At 41.0% G+C, this 17,017-nt stretch overlaps 1 protein-coding gene across 1 annotated transcript in view; it reads right to left on the bottom strand.

Moving 5' to 3' along the window:
- LOC106583019 (protein FAM107B) overlaps positions 1-17,017 on the bottom strand; it is a 51,710-nt gene that overhangs the window by 22,694 nt on the left and 11,999 nt on the right. The window lies entirely within an intron of this gene.

Raw genomic sequence — 17,017 nt, 5'->3', positions numbered from 1 at the left:
TGGTCTAAGCAGTATTACAATTACCAGGGGGCTCTCTAAGAAGGTATAAGAAGAAAAGCCTGTGCCAATAACAATAGAGTCAAGTTTTAAATGAGCTTAGCATGGAATAAAATCCCTCTATAGTTACAGCCACACACTGCATAAGCCCCTCTCTCATTGATGAGTCAACTCATACTGTCTGAATAATGAACAGTAAGCTCTGTATTGATCTCCAGTGCTTATGAGTGTCCATAACTTTATCCTCTTAATTTTCCTGCCCCAGGAGTGTATCGAGGTTCATGCCTTGCCTCTATAAGTGGACAATCAAATCCAAGCAGGCTCTACCTGTCCTATAACAGGCCTCAGGTCTCAGTACTAGGGTTGCAAAATTCTGGTACCTTTCCCAAAATTACCAAGTTTTCCAGAAATCCCAGTTACAGTAGAGGATTCCTGGGCCAAATCCCTTCTGTAAGCACTTGCCCTAGCCCCTACTTAAAAAAAAAAAAAAACTTTATTTAACCAGGTAGGCCAGTTCTCATTAACAACTGCGACCTGGCCAAGACAAAGCAAAGCAGTGCGACAAAAAACAACAACACTGAGTTACACATGGGATAAACAAAAGTACAGTCAATAACACAATAGAAAAATCTATACAGTGTGTACAAATGGCGTAAGGAGGTAAGGCAATAAATAGGCCAGAGTAGCGAAGTAATTACAAATGAGCAAATTAACACTGGAGTGATAGATGTGCAGATGATGATGTGCAAGTAGAAATACTGCTGTGCAAAAGAGCAAAAAAAGTAAATAAAACAATATGGGGATGAGGTAGGTAGTTGGATGGGCTATTTACAGATGGGCTGTGTACAGCTGCAGCGATCGGTAAGCTGCTCAGATAGTTTATGCTAACAGTTAGTGAAGGAGATATAAGTCTCCAAATTCAGCGATTTTTGCAATTCATTTCAATCATCGGCAGCAGAGAACTGGAAGGAAAGGCGGCCAAACGAGGTGTTGGCTTTGGGGATGACCAGTGAGATAAACCTCCTGGAGCGCGTGCTACGGGTGGGTGTTGTTATGGTGACCAGTGAGCTGAGATATGGCGGAGCTTTACCTAGCAAAAACTTATAGATGACCTGGAGCCGGTGGGTCTGGCGACGAAATGTAGCGAGGGCCAGCCGACGAGAGCATACAGGTCGCAGTGGTGGGTGGTATATGGGGCTTTGGTGACAAAATGAATGGCACTGTGATAGACAACATCCAGTTTGCTGAGTAGAGTGTTGGAGGATATTTTGTAAATGACATCGCCGAAGTTGAGGATCGGTAGGATAGTCAGTTTTACGAAAGTATGTTTGGCAGTGTGAGTGAAGGAGGCTTTGTTGCGAAATAGGAAGCCGATTCTAGATTTAATTTTGGATTGGAGATGCTTAATATGAGTCTGGAAGGAGAGTTTACACTCTAGCCAGACACCTAGGTATTTGAAGTTGTCCACGTATTCTAAGCCAGAACCGTCCAGAGAAGTGATGCTAGTTGGGCGGGCGGGTGTGGGCAGCGAAAGGTTGAATAGCATCCATTTAGTTTTACTAGCATTTAAGAGCAGTTGGAGGCCACGGAAGGAGTGTTGTATGGCATTGAAGCTTGTTTGGAGGTTTGTTAACCTCTTGGGGCTAGGTGGGACGCTAGCGTGCCACCCGTGGTGCACTCCATCAACAGCAGGTGCATTTCAAGAGCGGCAAATTTGAATCCAAATAAATGTCAAAATTCAAATTTTTCAAAAATACAACTATTTTACACCATTTGAAAGATAAACATCTCCTTAATCTAACCACGTTTTACGATTTCAAAAAGGTTTTACGGCGAAAGCATAAATTTAGAGTATGTTAGGACAGTACATTTACAAGAGTTGTGTGTAATGTTTTGTCAAGTCAAAGACAGGGTCACCAAAACCATAAAACCAGCTAAAATGATGCACTAACCTTTTACAATCTCCATCAGATGACACTCCTAGGACATTATGTTAGACAATGCATGCATTTTTAGTTCTATCAAGTTCATATTTATATCCAAAAACAGCGTTTTACTATGGCATTGATGTTGAGGAAATCGTTTCCCTCCAATAACCGGCAGTCAAGTCAGCGTAACAAATTAAATAATTAAAATTAGAAAACATTGGTAAAATATTATATTGTAATTTAAAGAATTATAGATTTACATCTCTTGAACGCAATCAACTTGCCAGATTTAAAAATAACCTTACTGGGAAATCACACTTTGCAATAATCTGAGCACTGCGCCCAGAAAAATACGCGTTGCGATACAGACTAGACGTCATGTTGGGGAGATCTAAAATCGAAAATACTATGTAAATAATCCATTACCTTTGATTCTCTTCATCAGTTGTCACTTCCAGGTATCACAGGTCCATAACGAATGTAGTTTTGTTCAAAAAAGCTCATCATTTATGTCCAAAAATCTCCGTCTTGTTCGCACATGATGTAAGCCAGCCGGACTTCTCGTCATGAACGAGGGGAAAAAATATATTTCCGTTCGTTCAAACATGTCAAACGTTGTATAGCATAAATCATTAGGGCCTTTTTTAACCAGAACATGAATAATATTCAAGGTGGACGAATGCATACTCTTTTATAACGTATTGGAACGAGGGTACCCAACATGAACTAGCGCGCCAGGTGTCTAATGGGACATCATCGTTCCATGGCTCTTGTTCGGTCAGATCTCCCTCCAGAAGACTCAAAACACTTTGTAAAGGCTGGTGACATCTAGTGGAAGCAATAGGAAGTGCCAAAATATTCCTAAACCCCTGTGTTTTTCAATGGGATAGGTTTAAAGTCAATACAACACATCAGGTATCCACTTCCTGTCAGAAAATGTCTCAGGGTTTTGCCTGCCAAATGAGTTCTGTTATACTCACAGACACCATTCAAACAGTTTTGGAAACTTTAGAGTGTTTTCTATCCATATATAATAAGTATATGCATATTCTAGTTACTGGGTAGGATTAGTAACCAGATTAAATCGGGTACATTTTTTTTATCCAGACGTGCAAATGCTGCCCCCTAGACCCAACAGGTTAACACAGTGTCCAAAGAAGGGCCAGATGTATACAGAATGGTGTCGTCTGCATAGAGATGGATCAAGGAATCACCCGCAGCAAGAGCGACATCGTTGATATATACAGAGAAAAGAGTTGGCCCGAGAATTGAACCCTGTGGTACCCCCATAGAGACTGCCAGAGGTCCGGACAACATGCCCTCCGATTTGACACACTGAACTCTATCTGAGAAGTAGTTGGTGAACCAGGCGAGGCAGTCATTTGAGAAACCAAGGCTGTTGAGTCTGCCGATAAGAATACGGTGATTGACAGAGTCCAAAGCCTTGGCCACGTCAATGAATACGGCTGCACAGTTTTTTTATCGATGGCGGTTATGATATCGTTTAGTACCTTGAGCGTGGCTGAGGAGCACCTGTGACCAGCTCGGAAACTGGATTGCACAGCGGAGAAGGTACGGTGGGATTCGAAATGGTCAATGATTTGTTTTTTTAACTTGGCTTTTGAAGACTTTAGAAAGGCAGGGCAGGATGGATATAGGTCTGTAACAATTTGGGTCTAGAGTGTCACCCCCTTTGAAGAGGGAGATGACCGCGGCAGCTTTCCAATCTTTAGGAATAGCGGACGATACGAAAGAGAGGTTGAACAGACTAGTAATAGGGGTTGCAACAATGGTGGCGGATAATTTCAGAAAGAGAGGGTCCAGATTGTCAAGCCCAGCTGATTTGTATGGGTCCAGGTTTTTCAGCTCTTACAAAACATCTGCTATCTGGATTTGGGTGAAGGAGAAGCTGGGGAGGCTTGGGCAAGTAGCTGCGGGGGGTGCCGAGCTGTTGCCCGGGTTGGGGTAGCCAGGAGGAAAGCATGGCCAGCCATAGAGCAATGCTTATTGAAATTCTCGATTATCGTGGATTTATCGGTAGTGACAGTGTTTCCTAGCCTCAGTACAGTGGGCAGCTGGGAGGAGGTGCTGTTATTCTCTGTGGACTTTACAGTGTCACAAAACTTTTTGGAGTTAGAGCTACACGATGCACATTTCTGTTTGAAAAAACTAGCCTTTGCTTTCCTAACTGACTGTGTGTATTGGTTCCTGACTTGCCTGAAAAGTTGCATAACGCGGGGACTATTCGATGCTAGCCTGTTGGGGCTACAGGTTAGCAATGAACCCCGAGCCGGGATTGCTAACAAGGCTGGAAATTCAAAACATCAAAAATCTAATAATTTCAATTTCTCAAACAATCAACTATTTTACACAATTTAAATGATAAACATCTCCTTAATCTAACCACATTGTTCGATTTTCAAAGAGGCTTTACGGCAAAAGCATAAAGTTAGATTATGTTAGGACAGTACATAGCCACAAAAGTACAAACATCCATTTTCAATTCAAGGTCAGGCGTCACCAAAAGCAGAAACCAGCTTGAATTATGCACTAACTTTTGTCAATCTCCATCAGATGACACTCCTAGGACATTATGTTATACAATACATGCATTTTTTGTTCCATCAAGTTCATATTTATATCCAAAAACAGCATTTTACAGTAGCGTGAAATTCAGATTTTTTTTCTTCTCTGAAATGCTTCCGGTGAACATAACAAAATTACTATTCGAAAACATTGGTAAATTATAATATTGTCATTCAAAGAATAATATATTATCATCTCGTAATTGCTACCGAATGGCCAGATCTCAAAATAACTTTACTGGGAAATCACATTTTGCAATAAACGGGGTGCTATGCTAAGAACAACAGGCTATGCTATACAGTTAGCATCATCTAAAATCGATAATAACATTGTAAATACCCCCTTACCTTTGATTATCTCCATCAGAAGGCAGGATCCCAGGTCCGGAAGGCATTCCAGGTCCGGAACAAATGTGGTTTCTTTTGACAAAGTTCATAATTTATGTCCAAATAACACCAAGTACTTAGCGTTCATTATGCTCCCACAAAACGTGGTGGGGGCTGGTAAAATCACGCCGAAAAGCTAAAAAAACCTAGTAAATAATCTATTTATGTTCGTTCAAACATGTCAAATGTTGTTTAGCATTAATCTTTTGGTCCATTTTTAACGTTAAACATCAGTAATATTTTCACACAACCTATCCTATGTCTAGATAAAAAATGATGACAAACTCACGTTTCTCAGATTTATGCGCAGGCGCAAAAAAATGAAGTGATGACATGTCAACTTCCTTGGATTCTAATTTGCTCTCTGTTTATCATAGACGCTTCAAACAACTTTATAAAGATCGTTGACATCTATTGGAAGCCGTAGGTGTTGCGAAATGAATCCTTTCTCACTATGGTATCTATAAAACAATGACACTAAATAGTACAGTCACAAAATTCACATTTTTTTGGATCTATTTTTCACAGGTTTTTGCCTGCAATATGAGTTTTGTTATACTTACAGACACCATTCAAACTGTTTTAGAAAATTCAGAGTGTTTTCTATCCGAATGTGTTAATAATATGCATATCCTAGCTTCTGAGTTGGTGTAGGAGGCAGTTAAAAATGGGCACATATTTTTTTCAAAATGTCTCAATACTGCCCCCGAGCCCCAACAGGCTAGTGCAGTATGCCACAGGATGTTTTTGTGCTGGTCGAGGGCAGTCAGGTCTGGAGTGATCCAAGAGCTATATCTGTTCTTAGTTCTAAAAAATTTTTGCAAGGGGCATGCTTACTTAAGATGGTGAGGAAATTGCTTTTAAAGAACAACCAGGCATTCTCTACTGACGGGATGAGCTCAATATCCTTCCAGGATACCCGGGCCAGGTCGATTAGAAAGGCCTGCTCGCAGAAGTGTTTTAGGAAGCGTTTGACAGGGATGAGGGGTGGTCGTTTGACCGCGGACCCATAACGGATGCAGGCAATGAGGCAGTGATCGCTGAGATCCCGAATGAAAATAGGAGAGGTGTATTTGGAGGGCAAGTTGGTCAGGATAATATCTATGAGGGTGCCCATGTTTACGGATTTGGGGTTGTACCTGGTGGTTTCCTTGATCATTTTTGTGAGATTGAGGGCATCTAGCTTAGATTGTAGGATGGCCGGGGTGTTAAGCATATCCCAGTTTCGGTCACCTAACAGAACGAACTCTGAAGATAGATGGGGGGCAATCAATTCACATATGGTGTCCAGGGCACAGCTGGGAGCTGAGGGGGTCTATAACAGGCGGCAATATTGAGAGACTTATTTCTGGAGAGATTCATTTTTTAAATTAGAAGCTCAAACTGATTGGGCATAGCCCTGGAAAGTATGACAGAACTTTGCAGGCTATCTCTGCAGTAGATTGCAACTCATCCCCCTTTGGCAGTTCTATCTTGACGGAAAATGTTGTAGTTGGGGATGGAAATCTCCGAATTTTCGATGGCCTTCCTAAGCCAGGATTCAGACACGGAAAGGACATCGTGGTTGGTGGAGTGTGCTAAAGCAGTGAGTAAAACAAACTTAGGGAGGAGGCTTCTGATGTTAACATGCATGAAACTAAGGCTTTTACGGTTACAGAAGTCAACAAAAGAGAGCACCTGGGGACAAACAGGGCCTGGGTTAACCTCTACATCACCCGAGGAACAGAGGAGAAGTAGGATGAGAGTACGGCTAAAGGCTATCAAAACTAGTTGTCTAGTGTGTTGGGGACAGAGAATAGAAGGAGAAGATATCCGGGCGTGGTAGGATAGATTCAGGACATAATGTACAGACAAGGGTATGGTAGGGTGCGGGTACAGTGGAGGTAAACCCAGGCATTGAGTGACGATTATAGAGGTTGCATCTCTGGAGGCACTAGTTATACGAGGTGAGGTCACCGCATGTGTGGGAGGTGGGAAAAAAGAGCTATCTGAGGCATTTTGAGTGGGACTAGGGGCTCCGCAGTAAAATAAAACAATGATAACTACCCTAAACAACAGTATACAAGGCATATTGACATTAGAGAGAGCCATAAAGCAAGGCATAAAGCAATCACAAGTGTTGATTGGGAGCGCTAGCTAAGACAACAATGGGTAAGACAGCAACAACTAATCAGCTTAAGACAACAACAACAGGTAAAATGTCGATGAATGGACAGAGAGGTTCAGTTAACTACACACAGGTCCTGAGTTTGAGGCTGGGGCCAACAGATAAACAAAATAAACAAAATGGAGTACCGTGATTAATGAACAGTCCAGCAGGCATCAGCTATGTAGCCAAGTAATCATAGGGTCCAGTGAACAGCAATAGATAGCGGGAAACACGGCGTTCATAAAGCATCCTACTGTATGCCTACAGGCTTGCTGACCTGGGTTTAGAATGTTATGTTGTGTTTTGCCCTGGCCCAGTGTCTCCTTAACACCAGTGGTCATTTGACCTTTCCTTTCAGAGTCCTGTTTGATTTTCCTCAGGTTTTATTAAGCATCCTGAGAAAGTGCCTCTATGCCTCTAACCCAATAATAAGATTTGAGACAAAGAGGTTTGACTTTTTTTGTCAAATCAATTTGGACCCTGGTCCGGTGATCTGGTGCTCTGGTTTCACACCTCAGGGTGCTCAGGTTACCCAGACGACACAGGCTGTTAGCAGAGGCTCCGGACGGGAGAGCAGGGTTGCTAGGAAGTACACAACCATGGCACCTTCTAACCACTAATTCTAACTTTAACCCTAACCTTACCCCTAACTGGTTGATATCGCCAGGAGCAGGACTGGTTACCTGCTCAGGCACATTAGAGATCAGTGTTATGCATTCAGTTACACACACACATGCACACACACAGAGTCTTGTATAACTAACCTGTGGGGACACACAATTCAGTCCCATTCGAAATCCTATTGTCCCTTACCCTAACCCTAACCTTAACCCTAACCCTAACCTTAACCCGAAAATCTAAACCTAACCCTAGCTCCTAACCCTAACCCTAAAACTAACCCTAGCGCCTAACCCTAAACCTAATTTTAACCCTAACACTAAATCTAACCTTAACCCTAAACCCCTTAGAAATAGCATTTGACCTTGTTGGGACAAACAAAATGTCCCCAGTTGGTGAAATGTTTGTTTGTTGTGTTTTTGTTAAACACGTCCACACTCACAATGTGAGTATATCATGATAATTACACAACGTTATAATTATGTTGGCATTATACCCTTTGAATAGTATTACTACATATTTCAATATTGAAAGGACGCAGTGTCATCATTGGCCATTTAAAACATGTATATAAATATATATATATCTTACACAATCAAGTCTTGTGGCTGACACATTGCCTCAGTACAATACCCTACATGATCCTGGAGTCCCTTAACACACTGCTTTCTAGATAAGATGAAAGAGCAGTAAAAACAGAGAGATTGTCAGAGGTATTCAGGACTAGTTCATTGGAAGAGACAGAGGGAACTACCCAAGAGAGTGTGCATATTTAAAACCTGTAATGTTGATTTAGAACCTGACACATGTAGTAGGACAGCCACATGCTGGTGACAGGCCCTTCAGCATTGCCCCTTGATATTGGGCAGCGACACAGTCAGTGTTGCTGTTAACCCACTGTCGTCTCCCTTGAGGACTTGGAAAAGCTGAGCTAGTTCCTTGGTAAGTCAGGATCCTGACTAGACAGTTGTTTTTGTTTACTGAAAGTAAACAAATATGAGAACCACTCCATGAACCTGATCCTAGATCAGTGCTCAGGGGCAGTGTACACCTCAGGACGGTACATTAGTGTTTCTCTCACCGCCCCCTATCTGGGATCCCAGTAAGGCGATTCTACACCACAAGTCATCAAAGGAAGGAAAACTAATGTACTCAGGCAGAACAACATTTTTACAGACAATTTTAAACTGCAAAGTGTTCATTTTCCTGCGTCAGGCTGTAACATACACCCACATTAACGCACGCATGTATGTGTGCACACACATAGCCACAACAACAGCAACAACATCAATAACAACAACAACACTACACAACATGCAATGGTCATACAAATTCAGATTTATGCATTATCAGATTGAACTCTGTTGAGACTACTGATTCTGCCCCCTAGTGGAGAAACACTTCTACTGTACACTGAGTGTACAAAACATTAAGAACACCTCTTTCCATGACAGACTGACCAGGTGAATCCAGGTGAAAGATATGATTCCTTATGAGACAATTGAGACATGGATTGTGTATATGTGCCTTTCAGAGGGTGAATGGGTAAGACAAAAGATTTAAGTTCCTTTGAACGGGGTTTGGTTGTAGGTGCCAGGCACACCGGTTTGTGTCAAGAACTGCAATGCTGCTGGGTTTTTCATTCTCAACAGTTTCCTGTTAGTATCAAGAATGGTCCGCCACCCAGAGGTCATCCAGCCAATTTGACACAACTGTGGGAAGCATTGGAGTCAACAGGGGTCAGCATCCCTGTGGAATGCTTTCAACACCTTATAGAGTCCATTCCCCGACAAACTTAGGCTGTTCTGAGGGCTAGCTCAATAGTAGGAAGGTGTTCTTAATGTTTTGTACATTCAGTGTATATCTGCCACAACTGATTGTGATAGCAGCACCTTCAGAGCTTGTCCAAGTGAGGCCCTCTACTCTCACTACAGCTACAGTACCATTTCAGGTCCATGTTGCAGCTTTGGTGAATAAACCGATATTTGAAGGATTTTAACTGTTGGATGGTATAGTATTTTCAGTATAACTGCCAGGTCGCAGTTGTAAATGAGAACTTGTTCTCAACTGGCCTACCAGGTTAAATAAAGGTGAAATAAAATACAAATAAAATAATGTCCTATATGGTGGAGCCAGAAGAGCTTGTAATGAGGACAGGACCATGCAGGTAAACACAAACACCATCTGGTCATATGGATCTGCAGCTGGGCGACTGTAGGTCACATGCCAGCAACAGGGACAGATGTCAGACAGCATGTCACACAAGGACGGATGACACAGGGCAGGTTGTAGTTTCATCATAGGCTGCACTGACACCAGCGTCAGCCTGGCATAGCCTGGGATCAAAATGTGTGCACACAGGTGAGAGACCAGGCCTGGCTTGTATGATGTTGTGTCTGGGTTTGCTGCTTTGCCAGCTTGTTATTGATTGCCTGTCCAGCAGGGTTGGGCTCAAGTGGATTTAGAATTGGAATTTGTGAGTACTCCACATGTTTTGATATCTTATCATTATTGCCATGATACAGACATGATTGTGTAAACTTCTCTCTCTGCTGCTGTTGGTGCATTTTTCAAATTCTAGAATGACTGAAATGTTCTCAAGGACAAACCGTCATTGTAATGTTTACATGTGAATTTTTTTTTTATCAGCTGGACTGTCATAGTTACAGTACTGTTTCCATAACATATTGTAGAGTACCATTTAGTTTATTACAAAACATGGATGATGTCAGTTTTCTTGATAACAATAATAGTCATGATAGTTTATTGAAGAAGTATGTAATCATAGGAGCTTTGGTTACATTAACCTATAGGAACTTTAAAATATGTAATAGAAAGACACAGCTACAGCACATTCCGTCCAGCCCAGTTCTTCTCAGATATGGGAATAAAGCTACATTATGGTTCTCTCTGTTTTCTCTCTTTGTGATAAGTGTTATTAATGTTATCTCTCCTGCTTGGAGTATATCTTTTTTGTCTAAATACAGCATCACACTGGCTTCATGGTTGAGGGAGTGACTGGCGATTGGAGGATTGGATGCCCCTGGGATTGTTACAGCTCAAAATGTATCAAAGGCATCAGGCTAAATGTCATGGCCCAGAGAGCAATGGTCAATCCTTCCTTTTAAACATTCAGTGAACCTTAACAATAACAACAGATACAGACATCCACATCGCTCTTCATTCACTTTTGGCAAGTGTATACTAATGTATAATTTTATTTTCCACATTGCCTTATATAGAAATTCACATGACACAAACTGCTGTTTTGGGCATATTTAAACCCATTACCCACAGACGTCTCTGTACTCACTGAGACTGATCCTGAATTCCTCCTATTTAATGAAGTCTTACGGATACTGCCAGGGCAAGCTGTGTCTGCAACGAGGTCTCAGGACAATTTGTATTAATCTGTATGTAAATATGTGGCAATCCATTTAGTATGATATGTTCAATTACATTAGGATATATAATGAATGGATACAATATCAATATCATACAAATCAGAGGACGTATAGTATCATACATCTTACCCGGTCGTACAATAGCATACGAATTGGATGAAGTAACTTATCATTCCTCTTGGAGGACGTATAGTATTGCACATCTTTATCTGAGACCAGGTTGCTTGTTGCGCCATAACAAAGGAGAATTACAGGGAGAATTTATGTTGGCGCTTAGGAAAACTAAAATGACAATTTACGTAGCAGGGGTTAAGTTTACAATAAGGGTTAGGGGAAGGGTTAGCTAAAATGCTACAGTTGTCCCCGACGCAACTCGAACATTCAACCTTTGGATTGCTAGACCGTCGCGGACCCATCGCCCACCCATCCTCCCAGACCAACCTCCTTACTTTTGTTTCTGGCTAAAGTAACTAGACCATTAGTAGGTTTCATATGTCTTGGAGGTGCTCAGAAATATGTAAAGTATATTTTGTATGGATCTGAGGCCAGGCTGGTGTCTGAGGTGCTTTCAACCCTTTCCTTCCTCACCACAACATGTCCAACAGCACACAATCAACACCATGGGCACAACTTTAGTTTTATAAGTGTGGGGAGGACTTCCCCCCCACCGTCCCCAGTGAAATTTGTGCCCCTGCTCAACACTATGTGCAAACCATCAAGGGGGCTGAGTCCTGTAGATTCCCTAAAGAGATTTGAACACACACGCTTTCTCATGTGTCCCCCCCCCCCCCCCCCCCCCCCCGCTGTATCACAACGGGTCATGGATACTCCCCGAGCACCTGTTGATACGTAAGGAACCTTTCAACGCAGACAGGAGTGGAATTCACTTAATTTTTGTTGTTGCTGAAAGACGATGCCCACTCCTTTGATTGGTTCAGCTAGAATCCACAAGTGTGTATCCTGTAATGGAAAGGCATCCGCGAAAGAAGATTCCACAAACTTGTTTTCTGTTTTGTTGTGCTGTTACATTTGTATTGGTGTTTCATTTCATGTCCGATGAGCTCACAATGTTGTTACATGTCATTTGCGGCATGCATCATGAGCAAAGTCATTGTAGACAATCATTCCATTTCCCCTCGCTGTGAGAACCATGGTATGAGCACTGGCTGACTTAGCATTTGTTCTGGACCTGTTAGTTGTTTAGCACCCTAAGGGCTACTGTACATTTAGCGAGTCCAGTATAGCATTGCTGTAGTGCAGCCGAATATCCTGCCAGCAGCCTACCAAAGGTTGCTCTGTGTCAATTACAATGTAGAAAAACGTGTCTCTAGTCCAAACCGTTCAGTAGTTAGGCTATGCATATTACCGGAGCTTCATCTTATACCTTCTATTTCTATGGCATATTTGCATTCGCAATATGTAAGATGAAACAACTTTGGAGATAACAATAGCTGCTGGTTTCCCCTATCCATCTGTGGCGAAGTTTTCCCTGAATGCATATGACAAATCCTGCTCCAGAACCAGCTATCCCACATACAAAATACTACAGTTTACTATGGAATACTACAGTACTTACTATAGAATTCTAGAGTAAACTGTAGTATACTTTATACAGCGGCTGGTTCTAATCTGGAATGCTGATTGGTTAAAACTGCATTCCAGACGGTGTCTATTCTAAGTTACCACCGGCTAAATCTATGATGTTAAAATTCCTATTTACTCCTTTCCATCTGACTGCGCAATCCACTGTCTCATCAGCCCAGCCAGGTAATTTATAAACTTGATATCCACAATAAAATACATCTAGACATTATCACACATTTCTTTTAGACTAACATTTAGTTTTCAACAGCGGAGATTTGTATAAACCTTGCTCTCTGTCTCTTCGACATTTGCAACATTGTTTCAATATTCAAATTAGATCTCCAGCTGTCCCATAGTAATGAACATGTCGGGAGTCGGGAAGAGACAGACAGGCAGGCAACGTTTCTCAGCCAGTCAAAATCATGAATCAGCTAGCATCATTTTTATGAACATATACAAAGTGTAAATGTAAATTCAAAAAGGTAAAACGAAACGGTGGAGCTAGTTTGTAGTCTTTCCAGCATCAGTTTGAATTGATTGTGTGAGCTGTGTTGTTGGCTATCTCCCCTGAACAACAGCGTCCTGACGAGAGAGCACATTTTCTATGCCAGGCGAAATTGCGCCTCATTAGCTCATTGTTATGGATGTATCCAAATAAATGTCACTAGAAAACAGCTTAAACAAATGCAAATGCAGCTACTTTTGTTATTCTGCCTGCACTATTTGACCTGACTGTAAGTTAGCTGTAGTTGGCCTGCTAGCCTCTAGGGGCTAGGGGGCAGTATTTTCACGGCCAGATGAAAAACGTACCCAATTTAAACAGGTTACTACTCCGGCCAAGAAAACAGAATATGCATATTATTAGTAGATTTGGATAGAAAACACTCTGAAGTTTCTAAAACTGTTTGAATGGTGTCTCTAAGTTTAACCTGTTTGGGCTAGGGGGCAGTATTGAGAATTTTGGAAAAAATATGTGCCCATTTTTAACTGCCTCCTACACCAACTCAGAAGCTAGAATATGCATATTATTGTTCAGATTTGGATAGAAAACACCCTGAAGATTCTAAAACTGTTTGAATGGTGTCTGTGAGTATAACAGAACTCCTATGGCAGGCAAAAACCTGACAAGGTTTCATGCAGGAAGCGGCCTGTCTGACAAGGAGTCGTGCGTCTTGCATCTGTTTATTGAAAAGTAAGGATCTTAGCTGTAACGTGACAATTCCCAGGGCTCCAATAGGCTCTCAGGACGCGGGAAAATCATGAAGGTTGACGAGGCAGCCTCAGGCTGAAACAGATTATCATCTTATTCAAGTGTCCCATTAGGTGACAATGGAGTGAGGCGCGTGCGCGATTAGCCCCCGTGGAGTATTTTAATTCGGCTGTTTAGTTTATTGCAGATTCCCGGTCGGAATATTATCGCTTTTCTACGAGATAAATGGCATAAAAATTGGTTTTAAACAGCGGTTGACATGCTTCGAAGTACGGTAATGGAATATTTAGAATTTTATTGTCACGAATTGCGCCATGCGCGCGACACTTCTTTACTATTTCGGATAGTGTCTGGAACGCACGAACAAAACGCCGCTATTCGGATATAACGATGGATTATTTTGGACCAAACCAACATTTGTTATTGAAGTAGCAGTCCTGGGTGTGCATTCTGACGAAGACAACAAAAGGTAATCAAACTTTTATAATAGTAAATATGATTATGGTGAATGCTAAACTTGCCGGGTGTCTAAATAGCGAGCCCGTGATGCCTGGGCTATGTACTTAGAATATTGCAAAATGTGCTTTCACCAAAAAGCTATTTTAAAATCGGACATATCGAGTGCATAGAGGAGGTCTGTATCTATAATTCTTAAAATAATTGTTATGCTTTTTGTGAACGTTTATCGTGAGTAATTTAGTAAAATGTTAGCGAATTCCCCGGAAGTTTGCGGGGGGTATGCTAGTTCTGAACGTCACATGCTAATGTAAAAAGCTGGTTTTTGATATAAATATGAACTTGATTGAACAAAACATGCATGTATTGTATAACATAATGTCCTAGGGTTGTCATCTGATGAAGATCATCAAAGGTGAGTGCTGCATTTAGCTGTCTTCTGGGTTTTGGTGACATTATATGCTGGCTTGAAAAATGGGTGTCTGATTATTTCTGGCTTGGTACTCTGCTGACATAATCTAATGTTTTGCTTTCGTTGTAAAGCCTTTTTGAAATCGGACAGTGTGGTTAGATTAACGAGAGTCTTGTCTTTAAATAGCTGTAAAATAGTCATATGTTTGAGAAATTGAAGTAATAGGATTTTTAACTTTTTGAAAATCGCGCCACAGGCTGCAAGTGGCTGTTATGTAGGAGGGACGAATTCGTCCCGCCTAGCCCAGAGAGGATAACAGAACTCATATGGCAAAAAATACAAGCAGGAAATGAAAATTTTGTGGCTGTACTATTTTCAAGTCATTGGTAATAAATCACAAAGGATTCATTTTGCACTTCCTATGGTTTCCACTAGATGTCAACGATCTTTATAAAGTTGTTTGAAGCGTCTATGATGAACAGAGAACGAATGAGAAGGAAGGGAAGTTGACGTCCCTGGGAGGTCGTCACTTCATTATTGCGCGCACATGCGCGTTCATGTGAGGCGAGACATTTTTCAAAACTTGTTTCAAGACACAGGAGAGGTCGGGTTGAAATATTACTGATGTTTCACGTTAAAAATGGACCAAAAGATTGATGCTAAACAACGTTTGACATGTTTGAACGAACGTAAATAGATTTTTTTTTTAACTTTTCGTCGTGACTTTTCCCTCCCACACGGAACAGCATGGAGTTGTTTGGACATAAATTATGAACTTCATCGAAAAAAACAACATTTGTTGTGGACCTGAGATTCCTGGAAGTGCCTTCTGATGAAGATTATTAAAGGTAAGGGAATATTGCTAATGTTATTCATGGTTTTAGATGATTTCAACATAGCGGCTAGCTGTATAGCCTAGTGTATTTTTCTGACCAGAGTACTCAGATTATTGCAAAGTATGCTTTCCCAGTAAAGTTATTTTGAAATCTGTCAATGCGCAACCGTTATTCTTTGAATAACAGTTTAATACTTTAACCACGTTTTATAATGAGTATTTTTTTGTAAATTCACTGGCAATTTTGGGGAGACACATTTTCTCAACGACACACGCCGATGTAAAATGCTGTTTTTGGATATAAATATGAACTTGATAGAACAAAAATGCATGTATTGTCTAACATAATGTCCTAGGAGTGTCATCTGATGAAGATTGTCAAAGGTTAGTGCATAATTTTTGCTGTTTTTCTGCTTTTGGTGACGCCTGTCCTTGAATTGAAAATGGATGTGTGTACTTTTTTGGCTATGTACTCTCCTAACATAATCTAACTTTATGCTTTCGCCGTAAAGCCTCTTTGAAAATCGGACAATGTGGTTCGATTAAGGAGATGTGTATCTTTTAAATGGTGTAAAATAGTTGATTGTTTGAGAAATTTAAATTATTAGATTTTTGATGTTTTGAATTTCCCGCCTTGCTAGCAATCCCGTCAGTGGGATTAGGTTACCCTCGATCCCCAACAGGCTAGCAAGCAATGGATGAGAACGTTGCCAGCCAGTATGGCAATGGTACATTTAGAACAAACGACTGAACGTCTATAGATACAGAACAAAAAGACTAAATGACTGGGTCGCGTCTCTGGCAACTGAACCAATAGAACGAACGACCAGCCGGCTTGGGTAGCAACCCTAGATTTGTTTCAGGACTATATCTTGTTGAAGGATGAAATAATATGAATAAATTAATCATAATAACATTTTTTATTAAAATATATAAATCATTATTTGAATATGTTGGCAACCGTTGTGATAATGCCCGAGAAACCGGTGATATATTTGCACGGTTTGCCCAACATCCGTGCCAATATGTCCTCCAAACACCCGCTTCTCGGGCATTATCACTTAAGTAGAATACTACACTACACACTGTAGTATGCTATCCCTCAATCATGTGTAGTACTTAGTATAGAATTGTGTAGTATACTGTAGTATACTGTAGAATGCTATAGTAAATACTAAAGTATTATCCACACAAAATATTTCATAAATGTCTGCAAAAACACTACAGTCCGCAAAAACATATATTTTTTAACTATAGTAAATACTACAGTATTTAATTAGCATATACCCTACCATTCCTCTCCCCATATCCTAATTTGTGCCACCCGTAAGTGAGAAACCTACATGCCAAGTATAGACCATATATAGTGTTCCCTATGGTTTTGAAAGACAGCTGAAGCGCTGAATGTACAGATCCCAGTTCTTCCTTTATTCCTACCTACCTACCTTCAGG

The sequence above is a fragment of the Salmo salar genome, chromosome 22 (assembly GCF_965601325.2).
Source record: "Salmo salar chromosome 22, fSalSal1, whole genome shotgun sequence".
Lineage (NCBI taxonomy): Eukaryota > Metazoa > Chordata > Actinopteri > Salmoniformes > Salmonidae > Salmo > Salmo salar.
Note: the sequence above shows the minus strand (reverse complement) of the source record. Positions and strands in the feature narration are given on the sequence as shown.